The sequence below is a fragment of the Furipterus horrens genome, unplaced genomic scaffold, assembly GCF_987537825.1.
Source record: "Furipterus horrens unplaced genomic scaffold, mFurHor1.1.pri manual_scaffold_11, whole genome shotgun sequence".
Classification (NCBI taxonomy): domain Eukaryota; kingdom Metazoa; phylum Chordata; class Mammalia; order Chiroptera; family Furipteridae; genus Furipterus; species Furipterus horrens.
In genome coordinates this window covers 58,268,180-58,282,803 of record NW_028327181.1, presented here as the reverse complement: position 1 = coordinate 58,282,803, position 14,624 = coordinate 58,268,180, and the positions used below count along the sequence as shown (strand labels likewise).

At 48.8% G+C, this 14,624-nt stretch overlaps 1 long non-coding RNA gene across 1 annotated transcript; it reads left to right on the top strand.

The window, feature by feature from the left end:
- Nucleotides 1-3,715: 3,715 nt before the first annotated feature.
- On the top strand, nt 3,716-8,687 carry LOC149997852 (uncharacterized). Its single transcript, XR_016507199.1, has 3 exons — nt 3,716-3,858; nt 5,302-5,397; nt 8,630-8,687. It is a non-coding gene; the product is annotated as an uncharacterized LOC149997852 (long non-coding RNA).
- Nucleotides 8,688-14,624: the final 5,937 nt, after the last annotated feature.

Genomic DNA, 14,624 nt, shown 5'->3' with positions numbered 1-14,624 from the left:
TCCAGACCCGCTGGGGCCTTGTGGTACTTTCTAATGGGGGAGGTAGACAGGAACAGAATAAAGAACCCAGGTGATCTCAGATAATGCTGTGAAGGAAGCAGAACAGTGAGGTGATGGGGGGGGGCATAGTTCGGGGGGCTACTTTAGGTGGGTGGTCAGGAACAGCCTCTCCATAGAGGTGACATTTGAAAGGGGATCTGAAGGAAGAGAAGGACCCAACCATGAGGATGCAAAGGCCTAGAGGCAGGAACAGGCTTGGCAGGTGTGAAGATGAGGAAGAAGGAGGGGCGGGAGATGGGATAGGAGATTGGAGGGCACGTCCCAGGTAATGGGCAAGATGGGAACATGGACAGTTCTCCTCTGTGCCAGCAGATGGCACTGTTCACCCAGGATTGCCCGCTCCGGGGCTCTGGGAAGTGGCCAGGTGGGGGCCATGGGAGAGTGTGCCTTGACCTCAGGTTTGTAATTTGGGGATGTGTGCTCCTGCCCTCTGGGGAGATGGGGTCAACGCTTGTGGGAGCTCTGGCCAGGGTCGGAAGAGGAGGTGACGATTTCCTGACTGTTTGGCTCCCTCTGCTGTGTCATTTTCAGTGTTTCTTTGCTCATCTCCCCTCTGGTGGTGATTCTTCCCTCCCCTATACTGGGTATGTGAGCCGTCCCCCTCAGATGCTTAGTCTTGCTCTTTCTCAGTCTCTGTCCCTTCCCTCTCCCCTTGCTCCCTGGTGCAACTGGTTCCTGTCTCAAAGACTGACTACTTGCCTTCCTGATGAAGCTCAGATGGAGAGGCATGGTGAGTTAGGGTCAGGAAGATACTGTTCCTTTTCTCTGATGCCTAATCCTCCTTCCTGGGGCTTCTCCCTGAAAGGCCAGGGTTCTCGTAGTGACCCCAGTCAGCAGAGAATACTGCTGGGGACCCCTCACTCCATGGCCCCTTGGGTCTGCCTCCCAGTGCCATACCCTGCTCCCCTCCAGCCCCTCTGACAAGTCAGCCCTGGCTTCCCACCATCCCCTGACAGTGGGAGCTAGGGCTTTAACTGAGCGGGGAGAACTGGACAGCAAAACCCGGGGCAGGAAACGGCAGAAGGGCTCACTGTAGGGACTGCCATGAAAGGGTCGTTTTTGTTTTCATAGAGAAACCCTCTACCCCAGCCCATGTGTAGGCCATGCCCTTTGAGTGATTTCTCAGTGCAGACTGAACTGGCTGCAGCCTGGTGTTAGGGGTGAAGGCTGTTGGTTGAACACAGTGGGTAAGAGCTTGGTCTCTTAAATCCTTCTGCCAGGTGGGAAGTCTCCTGTGGCCAGCAGTGCTTCCTGTCCTTCCCAGAGTAGCTGCTCTTTAGTGTTTGGTACATATTTTTCAAGATATTTAAGAAATATTTTTGCATGCTTCTTAAGTAACTATAGATGTCCATACACGGAGACTTAGCTCATTCCTCCCGGCCATTGTATAGTATCTGGCTTATGAATATATCCCATCTGCTTATCTGTTTCCTGTCTAAATGTTTGTTTCTGGAATTTTTTACTCTTAGAGAAAGTGCCTCCGTGAACATCCTCATGCTTGTCTCTACACACATGCATGTGTTTCTCTACGCTTGAGTTAAATCTTAGAAGTGATATTGCTGGGTGATAGGGTAGGTGACTTTTTATTTTAATGATACTGCTAAATTGCCCTCAAGTTTCTACGCCCACCACTAGTAGGCGTGAACATTTTGCCAGTCTGTTGGGGAAAACATCCCATCTCTTTGTTGTGATTTAATTTCCCTGGTTTCTCACCCTGTGGGTTTCTCCAGCTGTTCATTGCCTGCACGTCCTGAAGCTGGTGGGCTGTTGCTCTCTGAGCTCTGCACGTGCCTGGGATCTCGGCAGCGTGGGCTTTTCCTGAGAGTATCCTCAGCCTCTCCCTTTTCAGGAGCCCCAGGAATCTAGAGAGCTCTACTGACTGGAGGGCTGGCCAGTGAGTTGATGATGAGACTGAATGCTCTGATTTCTCCAGTCAAGTTCAGAGCGGCTGACCATGGCTTTTCATCCTTTCACAGTTACTAAGTCACAGGCTCCGTCCTGAGGGTCCCTTGGGGAGACCACAGCTTGGAGCCCAAATGCATTTGCTTATGGAACTGAGAAGCTGATTCTCATTGGGTGAATCCAGGAGTGCTGCCTTTCAATGTCAAACCAAGGTCAACTTCTAAGGACTTGGTCCCCTGAAAGGCTTAGAACTGGGCACTTAGGTAGGTAGGGAGTGACCTTGGAGACAGTTTCTGTTCCCTATACCTACTTCCTCAGAAAGGACCTTAAGATAGAAAGGACCATGTCTTTGAAGCCTCTGTCTTCAGTTCTCAACCCCTTCACTGAACTGTTCCAGCCCCCTGAATGCCCACACCACATCTCATGGGTATATATAGAATGTTTCAGCCCTCATTTTACAGGCTCGGAAAGGGACGTACAGACAATGAGAGGACAGACCTGTTCTGGAAGCTGGTTCTGCTGGCTCTGGCCCAGTGCTCTTTGCACACCAGTCCGCTGTGGTGCAGGATGCGTGCATGCATGTGTGTACACACATGGTCACTGCACATGCTCACATGTGCTTGTATGTGCAGATTTGAGGGCAGGTACAGCCGAAGGTGACGTTTTTTTCTTTCTTTCAAGTTTTTGTTTTGAAAATTACAAACCTATGCAAAAATGAGAAGAATAGTACAATAAGCACATGTATTCACCCAGATTCTCCACTTAAGAAGGTTTGCCACATTCTCTCTTTCTCTGTATACCAGTAGTAAAATAGAGAAAGTTGCAGACATCGTGATGCTTCATGCCTAAGTACTTCAGCAGGTGTCTATCAAAATAATGTCACTTTCTGACATAACTGCAATACTATTATCACATATAAGAAAATTAATATTAATTTAATACTATCCCTTAATATATGTTCCATATTCAAATGTTCCCCCAATTTAAATATGGATTGTATGTTAGATTATATTACTGACATTATTAATGGTCACTCATTGCACTTGGTTGTTACATCTTTTTAGTCTCTTTTTATTTTTTAAGATTTTATTAATTTAGTTATAGAGAGAAGGGATGGTAGGGAGAAAGGGAGGGAAACATCCATGTGTGAGAAACATTGGGTGGTTGCCTCTTGCACGTGCCCCAACCTGGGACTTGGCCCGCAACCCAGGCATGTGCCCTGACTGGGAATCGAACCGGCGACCTTTCAGTTTGTGGGATGATGACCAACCAACTGAGCCAAGCTGTCCAGGACTCTTTAGTCTCTTTAATACAGAACAGCAGACCTGGCACAACTGTTTTGTGGAATGTCCCACACGTGGGGTTTGTCTGAATATTCCTTTTCTCTTCAGCACTTCCCTTGAATAGTCCTTGATTTTACTGCAGAAAGATGAAATGAGTGACCTACATGCTGACAGCAAAGGGGAAGGGAGAAGTCCCTGCTTTATCTGCGAGGTCAGATTTGTGCCACCCTGCCTGCCCCTTGAGTAAGGTCAAGAGGACTGTCCCCAAGCCTGTCACTCACGGGGTGGGTTGATGCAGCTGAGTCTCTTTGGTGTTGGGGAAGCAGCTCCAGGGGCTCTTCTTGGGAAGCCTTCTCCATATCCCCCTTCAGGGGACGCTCCCTCGGGTGAAGGAGGGTGTGGCCTATTGACTCCCCTGAAGTTGCTATTTTGTTCTTCCATGTGTTTTCTTGCCCACTGGGTAGAAATCTGGCGTGTTCATTAACTGGACTACTAGTGACAGAAATCGAACTCAGAAGGGCTTCAGAGAAATGAAAGACACCACAAGAAAAAACAAATCCAAGAAAACATGGATGTGTTTAAGAAAAGTGGCTTCAGGAATGGCTGGATCGAGGTGGGTCAGGAAATATCATCAGACAATGCTTGTCCCTACCTTCTGGCTCTGCTTCCTCTGCATTCACTTCATTTCCAGGCAACTGTCCTCTTGTAAGACAGCCACCGACTCTAGAAACCCTGGGAGGAGTAAGTTTCTCTCAACGGTGCCAACAGAAATTTGGGTGTTCATTCTATCTGGACCAGCTAGGCTTATATGCGCATCCCTGGAGCAAGCACTGTGCCCACCCGAGAGCTCAGACAGGTAGGTTGAGAGAGGGACAGTCCCACCTGAACCACAAAACCCAGCAGTGGTGTCAGGGTTTACCCCAAGGGAAAATCAAGATCTGTCATCCAGAAGAAGGGGCCTGAGTACTGAGCAGGCAGAAAAAATAGACTCCACCCATCTGGTGACAGGCATGGTGAGCCTCGGATTGGGCGAGGCATTTCCTCATCTCCTGGGGTCTCCAGCCCTCTTCATTTTGGATTTTGTGGGAGTCAGGATCTACAGGGACTGTTTGTGTCTGGGACCCGGTTCTGCTTCTTAGTAGCTGTGTGATCCTCGGCAGAAGAGTTAACTTCCTTGGGTCTCAGTTCACTCATCTAGCAAGCTGGAATGCTATTCATATTCCTTACAGAACTGTAATAGGTGTGAAAGTGCTTGCAACTGCAATGTCGTACCAGGGGGTGGCGCTTGTTAACCGTCGAGTGCTCTTCTGCCCTCGGGTGGGATGGTGACCTGCACCAGGCATGGACCCCTCAGGATGGGGATGGCGATTCCTCCATCGGTGACCATGAAATGGGGCTGAGCATTTTCTCACTAGGGGACCCTCAGAGCCCTCTGCTCATTCTCTGAGGTTCAGACGAGGAAGGGAAGAAGGTGGACGCACATGGGCCAGCACAATGATCCCCGAATTGGAACTGGGAAGTTGGCATGACATGATATAAGGACACATTGCCTGACACTGATCACCAGAGAAAAAGCCATTCCCGTCTCAGTTCTCTTTCAGTGCTTCTCACAACTCAAGGAGACAATCTCAGTTAGGAGTTCATGTCTTCAACACCTCTGCAACATTGGCTAATTAATAGTCCTTAACAGCGAGAGTGGGCCCCAGGCTCAGGGCCCTGGGCAGGGAACAGCGTCTATCTAGCTGGAACATAACATCATTGTTTCATTGTCATTATATTTACTTTTTACAAAGTAGAAAACCGTTTAAGGACAGTTTTAGATCTGTAGAAAAATCAAGATGATCATAACAGAGTTTCCATATACCCCGTAACCCGGTTTCTCCTATTAGTAACGTCGTGGATTAGTTTGGTACATTGGCTATAACCGATGAACCGATATTGATATTATCAACTGAAGTTTGTAGTGTTTTCTGGTTTTCTTAGTTTCCCCCAATGTCCTTTTCCTGTTCTAGGATCCCTTCCGGATACCACATATTTCGTTTTCATGTCTCCTTAGGTTCCTGTTGGCCGTGGTAGTTGCTCAGACTTTGCTTGATTTTGATGACAGTATTGAGGAGTGTGCTGGCCAGGCAGATGACAGGATGCCCCTCAGGTGGGATTTGTCTGATGTTTCTTTCATGATTAGGCTGGGCTGATGGAGTTTTGGGAAGAAGACCACAAAGATAAAGTGCCATTTTCATCACATAATATCAGTAGCATTGCTATCAATATGACTTATCACTGTCGATATTGGTCTTGATCACCTGACTAGGGCGGTACTTGTCAAGTTTCTCCACTGTAAAGTTATTCTTTACTTCCCCTGGTACATACTGTACTTTTTGGAAGGAAGTCATTATGCACAGCCCACACCCAAGGAGTACGACATTTATTATATTTAATTTCGTAGCTACCTTATTTGTGGGAAACAATCGTACTCATTTCTGATATTAATACAAAGTATTTTAAAGTAAGTTGATTTATAGAAAAATATTAAGTAGCTGAAGGTAAACACTATTCAGTAGATAAGTGAATTAAGTAAATAAATAAAGTAGGCATTTCATTTGCCTTGACAGGCGTGGCTCCGTTGAAGGGAGCCTTGTCCTGTAATCGGAAGGTTGCACCATCCCTGGTCCTGGCGCGTGTGGTTCCCAATCCGGGCGTGTGTGGGAGGCAACTAGTTGATGCCTCTCTCTCACATCCATGTTTCTCCCTCTCCCTTCCCCTCTCTCAAAGCAATGAAAAAATGCCCTCAGGCAAAGATAAAAAAAAAAAAAAATAAGGCAGATATTTCAAAAATCAGGATAGCCATCCTTGAATGATAGATGTTAGACAAACCCTGGAGGCAGGTCGATATTGAGAGTATGGGCTGGGAAAACGCGTAGGCCTCAGACTCACTCCTGGCCTGCCCCGAAGTCCCCTTTAGACAGAGACCCGGTAGCAAGTGTGTATGCACAGGCAGGGACAGATGTGGTCCCTGGGAAGTCCTGAACAGCCCAGAAGAGCTGCGGCCCCCCCAGAGATGGGTGTGATGACTCCCTGGGCATGACCTTTCCCCTCCCCGCTCCTGGCCCTCCCAATCCAGTAGCATTTCTAATGGGCCAGCTTGGGGACCTGGGGTGGGCTGGGGGCCTGTGGCAGCACCCTGTGCAGGTCCAGGTCTCAAACCTCCCTACAAGCTCAAGGTCAGAGAGGTCCTTCACGAATGTTTACTCCCCAACCCAGGTAGTCTTAGTATCCTTGCCATGTTTATAGATGGGAGCAGGGACCGGTCTAGGTCAGCCACTGGTCAGGCCCAGTCTGACTCTGGGGTCCATGCTTGGGTAACAGGTAGGGATTGGCCACTTACCCCTGGGTGCAAAGTAACTTACACTCCTTCAGTTTTCTCAAAATACTTTAAACACTTCCTCTAGGGTTGGCAGGAAATACAGTAGTTTTGGAGTCTGTCCTCCCCCTAGGACTAACAGCTGGGGGTACTTTCAGGTGTCCCGAGAGAGACCTTGGAGTTGGAGATGCTGCTTTGAAGTTTCTCCTGGATAGGGCCGTGCAGCTTGAGGTGGGGGTTCCCTCAGCCACCCCATCTGAGTTTTGGCACCTGTGAGAAGGTTGGAGGGTGGGTTTCCATCGCTAGGACAGCGATGCCCTCTGGCCAACCCAATTCTGTCAAGTCAAGAGGCTGGGAAAGATTTCCTGGGTCCCAGGAAGCTCAGACGCTAGGACATATGACCCTCCTGGGGGCAGGGGTACCTTTCCTCACCTCCTCCTTTCTCCTTCCCCACCTTCGTCCTCACTTCCAACAATATTTATTGAGGGTTAGAGTGTGTCAGATTCCATCCTGGGCCCAGGGTGGCACGTATGTGGGGTGACGGTGATTTCTAAGACATACGTGGTGTCTGTCCCCATGAGGTTTACATTCCATGGGGGCACACAGACTGAAAAAACCAAGCAAATACAAATCAATAAACAACCAACCCTCCTTACCCCCACCCCAAACTAGAATAATTGTCACAAAGGAAGCAAACCAACAGCTAGGGATCCAAGGGGATATGCTCCAGGTCAGTGGTCAAGGAAGGCCTCTCTGGGGAGGGGACATTCTTCAGGGACAGGTCAGCAGCTGAGAAAGCAGCTCAGTTAATTTCCCCATGGGAAATTGATTCCCTGTCTATACTTCTGTCCAGTGTCCCACTGCCATTCCGGGCGGGTGGGTTGAAACTGTTTCTGCTCCAGGTTCTCCAAAGGCAGGACCCTTGCTTGCCCAGCATTATAAAGAAAGCGATCTCATAACTGACACAGGGCTGCTTGAAGGTCACTGCTGGCTGGCCTTGCCTGGGGACAGTCTTACAACACCTCCACCCGTCCTCTGCCTTGACAGTTCTGATGGATGGTGTTACTCACAGCTGGCTGCTGAGCCCAGCTCCCCATAGACTTGAAACTTCCCTAATGTATTAAGAAGAAGGAAATAATTGGGAAACTCTGGTCCTTTGGTTGTTAGCTGTGACCCATGCTGCTCTTAGCCTGCTTTGTGACTGGGGGCAGGGGGGCTGGGCAGGAGAGAAAATGGATGGAAGCAAAGAACTTGGAGCCTTAGGCCGTTTTTGAAGCTGATTTGGGACTTGGGGCTCTGAGTTGCTCAGTGATGCAGGCTAGACAGCTGGAAGAACTTTTCCTGATTTAAAGGGTAGAAAGGCCCCGGAAAGCAGACCTGGTGAAAAACTTGTTGATTGCAGACACAGCTGCTCAGCAGGAGGCTCAGAGCAGGGCGTCTGTGTCCGCACCTGTAGATAAGCTTTGTGTTTGCCTTGAAGGCTAAAAGGACTTAATGTCCGGGTGGGAAAGAGCCATTAATACATCAATGAGTCCAGAGTCCATTGTGAAGGAAACGCCTTGCGGCTAAGCAGAAAGGCTTTGACTCTGCCCACCAATAGGAGCAATTTCCTCTGCAAAGGAGTATCCGACCCAGAGTTCTTTAGGGACCCAGAGAAGTAAGAGATTAGTTCCCATGAGGTGGGGTGGGGGTGGGGGATAGAATTTATCAGGAATCAGGTAGATAGGGCTCTAACTTTTGGATGTTCTGGTTGACTCGGCTTGTGAGGCTGTGCTCTGCTTGGTCACATACACACACACACACACACACACACACACACACGAGTGAGCTGGGAATGAGAACACACGCATGGGCCACCGAAACCCTGGATCGCACCCTGGGCATCAGTAGATAATTCATACACGGCAGCACTTCAGTCTTTCTCAGAACTCTTCAAAAAACTTTTTTAGGAAAATATGGAATGTACTGTGTTGGGTATAGGGTACGAAATAAAACCCATCCAAAGCACCCTTTGTTCCTACAGGCTTACCCACCCAAAACTCCCTAAAATCACTTCACACCACAACATGGCTAACAAAGAACGAGATACCAGCTCCCCAGAGTGACAGAGGCTCAGCTGGAGGCTGATGGCTGGGTCAGATGAGCCCACTTCTGGAGGAGGCCACCATTTGCTCTGTAGCAGCAGCTGGTCAGCAGACAGCCTTCTGGACCAGAGACTGATGTCAGGCCAGGGACCCCCTGAGCATGTGATTGGTGGGCGCTGCTGGGGAGGCAGACCTCTCTGCATCCTTCATGTGCTTCTGCTCCGCTGGTGCCTGAGAGAACCAACATGTGGCGACTTTTAGGTGGAGGCACTTATCTGAAAAGGTGAGGTGGAACCCGCCAGGCTCCTTACACATGTAGGACTTGCCAGCCCAGGAAGTGGCAGTAAAGGAGCAGGTCCTCCTCCGCTGTGCGTGGGTCCAGGACTCTTTCAAGCTGACCCAGACATAGTGACCAGAGCCACAACTGAGAAAAGGGATCTTCAATGCTTCTGACTTGTTAGTGGTGCTGGACCTGTGAAGAACTCTTGAATGCAGCAAACAGATGCAAGTCAGAAGGAACAATGGAGAGCCAAAGGAGCTTCCTAACTCTGGGGGCAGAAAGCCCCTGAGCTGCTCCTGAGTCGTGTCAAGCTCTGTTATTGGTTCCCAGTGAGCAGTTCCTGTGAGCAAGGACTTACGGATAGAATCCACCTTCTGGCTTCTTTATAAAACGAGTAGGTAGTCTTTATAAATTTGTGAATAGAAGAAAAATACAAAGAACAATAGAAATTGTAATTCCAGAGAAAATCCCTATTGACTTTTTTTCCACTGTGAATATTTTCCTTTACTTTTTATTATGGAAAATATCCAGCATATACAAAATAAATAGCGAACCCCATCCCCCAACTATCAACATTCTGTTTCTTGTTTCATCTGTACCTCCACCCACTCCACATCCCACTCTATTATTATTACTATTGTTAATTCCAGCTCTTTTCTGAGGTAAAATTTACATGCACTGAAATGCATACATCTTCATTATACATCTTGGACAATTGGATGGCACCACCCTATCCTGAGGGAGAATATTTTCATCCATTTCTCCAGAAAATCTCTCACCCCCAGAGACAACCAATGTTCTCACTTTTTGTACCTTAGATGGTTTGTTTTAGAACTTTGTATAAATAGAATTGTTCAGTAAGTATATTTTGCATCCAGCTTCTTTCACTCAGCATGTTTTTGAAAGTTAGCCACGTTATTGCGTGTGTCAGTCTTTTGTTCCTTTTTATTGTGGAGCGGCAGTCCACGTGTGATGTACCCCGGTGTGTTGATAGGCTGGCTCTTGAATACATCTATGAACGTTTTCATACAGGTCTTTAGGTGGCCCATGCATGCTATTTAATCCTCGCAAGAACTCTAAAAGGATGGTGCTGTTGTTACCCCCACTTTATAGATGACATAGCTGAGGCTCGGAGAGGTTAAATTTCTAGCCCAAGGCCACACAGGTAGTAAAAGTGGGAGGTGGAATTTTAGCCCAGGTTTCTCTGATTGCAGGGTCTTTTAGTTTTTATTCCCTCACTAGTATCTTCGTACACAGCTGATGGAGGCCATTAAGTATAGGGACAAATGGGTCTTCACCTTAATGGCCTGTTAGGGCATAACTGAGTTTTAGCTCAGTACAGTAGGTGGTACTGATAGTAATGGATCAACATCACCAGGAAAAGGTTACATTAAACCTCTGTTTATAAAGGACAAAAATATAGAAGACATTTTAGAGAAATATGTAGCTAAGGTCATTGCAATAAAAGCAAGCAAGCAAACAAGCAGAAGTTTTGCTACTTAAGGCTCTATTGTCTGGAACTATTGCTTAGGTGTAATACATCATCTCCCCAGGAAGCCAGGGACACAGGCACAGAAGGCATTACTGGGTATATAAAACAGTATATCAATAATACATGGATAAGAAACCACTCTGTTTTTTTTTTTTTATTTTTTGGTAGAGCCAAACAGAATGGATTTTTGGAGAGTCTGCTCGTCTTGCTTTGAAAGATGTTGCTAAGCAATGTTGCTAATATTATGGAAAGACAGCTTTCCTCCCCGCTTTTCCACTCAGCTTCGGAAACCCTGGAGCTGGAAGGGACTTTGGTGGCAGCAGCAGCGGGGCAGATTTGGTACTCGGTGAGGTGGGGCCGGGGACCCTGGGTATGAGAGGCCTGCTTCTGGCCACCCAGCCCTGTGCCTCATCGGCTCCCAATTCCCTGCCATGACCCCTGGGCAGCCTCCATGCAAAGTTCACTTCTTTGTGTTCATCAGAAATTTCACACTCAGAAAAATCCTTTTGAATATTCCTACCACGGTAAAAATTATAGTCATGCTGCTTAGAATCATGGATTCAACATTCCATAAATTAACCAAAAAGAAATACTTTAAATACCTTCAGTAACCTAAGAAATAGACGAAGAACTCCTTTCTCCTCCTCCTGCCTCCTGTTTGTAACCCAAGTTCAGATTGACATGCATTGCGGGCTCAGGGTACCAGATGAAGCACAGTCCACAGGCTGGATGCCTGCCATGGAGTGGGATCTGTGGCTTTCCTCTGGGCATGGCTTCCTTTCCCCAGAGCTCGGAAATGCCACAGAAGTCACCAAGATCTGTTTCCAAAATCTGAGCCGGTTTCTTGCCAGAACTTCATTCAGTATGAGGTGCATGGCTCCAGGAAAGCACAGCTGAGCTGTGGCTCCCGAGCTTGGCTGTTAGGCCTCCCAGCCCGGCTTGGGCATGGCTTGTTGTTACCACTGAAGGACCCTGTTGGGGTGGGATGGATTCCTTTGGGGGTGGTCATGGGCTCTGAGAGAGGAGGTTAGGAGCTGAGAGGAGAGTCAACATGTTGGCAAAGACTCCTGTCTCTCTCTCCCTCCTTCCAAAATAGAAACTGCTTCCCTACCTCAAATGCCCTTCTCAACCTTTCCCTTACCCACCCCTTCCTGTCTCTCTCTGTCCCTGCCTCCCTCATCTTTCCCTCCTTGTCCTGCCTCTCCCTCTTCCCTTTCTCCTTTCCCTCTCATGGTGGTATTCCAGAAATGCAGCTGTAATGTGGCCCGGCAGGGGGCGCCGAGGTACCGGCCACGCACGACCAGCAGCCTTATAAGCTCAGGTGTGAGAGCTCTGCAGAGGTGAGAGGTGAGGGGGACTTCGAGTGATTTCTCCCAGCTGGTATGTGTATGGGTGCGCCTCCAAAGGCATAAGAGAGGCCGGGGTGCCTGCCTGTCCCGAGCAGGTCTAATGTTGTCTGTTTATAACTCTTGAATTGCTCCAAAGTTGGTGTGATTCATGGATGACTGCAGGCGCTCTCCCTGCAGAAGGGGAGGGTAAGGCATCTGAGGATATCTGGTTTCCTAAAAGGCCCCGCCCCATGGCTGCAAAGCCTTCTAGCTCCACATCTATTGCCAAATTCATGTTGTAGGGTTGTAGAGGCCCTGGGAGTCAGGGGTGGTGTGGAGCAAGGAGGGAGCCCTGGCCCCAGGCTCCGTCTGAGATTTAGGCTCCAGCAGTGCGGCTGATTCCCGGTTTCACACGAATGTGTCTCCTGGAGCGGGTTCCCAGGCACAGAAGGCTCTTTTCTTCAGGACCAGGCATGCGTGTCTGCCTGTCTCACCCCACTGGCCCCTTAGGACCGGGCTGTGCAGCTGGGCCCTGTGTTCATGATTAACTTCCCTGTCCTCCTCCGCCTCCCCTCCTAACCCAGGCTCCCTGAGCCTCTGGGTTTCCCCAGATTGGGGTAGAGACCCTGGCTGGCAGCTGCCTGGCACTTTGTTCTCAGGGACTGTGGCTTGGGGGAGGGGGACTAACACTTTGAGGTCCTGTGATCTGGGACACTTCTGGGGATAAGCTCTTCTGGGTGGATTGGGATCTGGGAGAGGACCTCTTCTCTGACAGTCCTCACTGACCTCGCTCCTCGTGGACTGGTTAGGTCCAGATTTCTCGGTCCACCCCAAAGTGACCCGTGGATGAGGCCTTAGAAGACCTTCAGATCACTAATGTGAACATTATTCCCTTCTGTTTTCTTTCAGACTTTATGATTTCTTCAAGAATGGCATTTTTGTTTGGTGCAAGTGTGTGGTGAACACCTAACACTTGGCTATTTTTCTCTTTAATGAAGGTGCCTCAGGCTCAGAGCCTGCAGTACAGAGCTAAAATTTAAGATATTTGCATTTGTTTTCATGGTGTTAATAACAAGTGTTAATGGATTTCTCATTTAGAGTAATAACAGTGTTTTCTTTTAAAACTAAGTAAAGAATGAGTTGATTTAATTAAATAAAAAGAATAAGTATGCCCTGGCTGGGTTGCTCAATGGGTTGAGTAATGGCCTGCAAATCAAAAGGTTGCTAGTTTGATTCCCAGTCAGGGCACATGCTGGGGTTGTGGGCCAGGTCCCTGGTTGGGGGCATGTGAGAAGCAACCAATGGATGTTTCTGTTCCTCTCTTTCTCCCTCCCTTCCCCTCTCTCTACAAATGACTAAATAAAATCTTAAAAAAAAAATAAGTAAATAACCAAGTTCTATGGTGTTAAGACAAAAACTTGTGAGGATGGTATGTGAATGGCCTAATTTTGGTGGAACAGGGGCTGGGTCGCATTGCACAAGCAAGGTGGGGATGGGATGTTTGTGGTTTCATGTGTGTTAGGTCCTGTTTGTTCTGGGCAAGGGCGGTCTTCCACTTTTCTTACCCTAGTCTCTTGCACAAAGCTGGACACATCCTGATTGTTTAATAAACGCTGGTGGAATGGGCAGGTCTAGAATAGATGGCCACTACATTCTCTGCCGTGGATGGGTTCCCTTATGCTGTGGTGTTTCCTGTGTGGGGTGTGGGCAGAAGGAAGGGCTCCTCCCCCCCTGCCTCCCGGAAACCTCTTAGGCACCAAGAATCAGCTCAGGTTAGGGTCTTTTGGGGACAACCTTGTGTTTTTACTCACATTAGGGCTGGAAACAACTGTGGTTGTAGAGGAGCTGGGAGGGCCTGGGACCCCAGAACCACAATGAACCAAGTTCCCTGCTTGGTGGAAACTTTTTCACCTTCATCTCATGGTCCTGGGGCCCACTGATACAATTGACCTAAAATATCTCCCAGACAGTGGGGGATGGGTGGGGGCTCCCCACGCTCACCCACCTGGGAGGAAGTCAGGTCTTGCCTTGAGACAGCAGCCTACCCTTGTGTGTGAATAGAATACACCACTTGTTGGGGCTAGACCTATGGCCAGTGGCCCCAGCATCATCCCTGCCATCCGGCTGAAGTAGTCCGTCAGCTAACCTGTCAGTTCTGTGTACTGCTGGAGGCAGGACAGGCCCTGGGCTGCCTGTGCTGGGCTCTGCCCTCTTCCCCACCGAGGACATTCTTTTTCCAGACTGAGTCTCAGGTCACCACTGGTGTGTGCTGGCAGCTAGCTTAGCTGCAGTCCCAGGGGTGGGGCCGGGGTCACTCACTCTTGGGCTATAAATAGATGTCTATGACAGTATTTGTGATCCCCACTGTCCAGGCAGGCTCGGGGGGGGCGCTGAGGCCATTGTTAATGGATGCTTCATAAATAAACCAGGCACATTTTGGCACCATCCCAGTGCTCCCTCTCCTCCACCCCAACTCCCATGCCAGCAAGAAGCTGTGTCCACAGGAGAGGTGGGGTTGGGGCCTCAGGCCCTTGAATTTATCTGGAGTCCCCATCTGGATTTTCTGTGCTTGCTTGAACACCAGACTGCATTTAAAAAAACAAAATAAAACAGGGCAAATTGCCTCTGAGACCTCTTTGGCCACAACAGGCCTGACTTCAAAGGTGGACTAATTGGCTTGTTTCAATTCCCTCCAGCCCTCTCGCTGATGGTCCTTCCTAGGGACCTGGAGGGAGAAGCCCTCAAGGTGGTGGTGAGAGCGGTTAGACTTCCTGGCGGAAAATGGAAGTGGTGCTTAGGAGTACCTGGCGCTGACAGGCCAGGGCCCTTTTCCC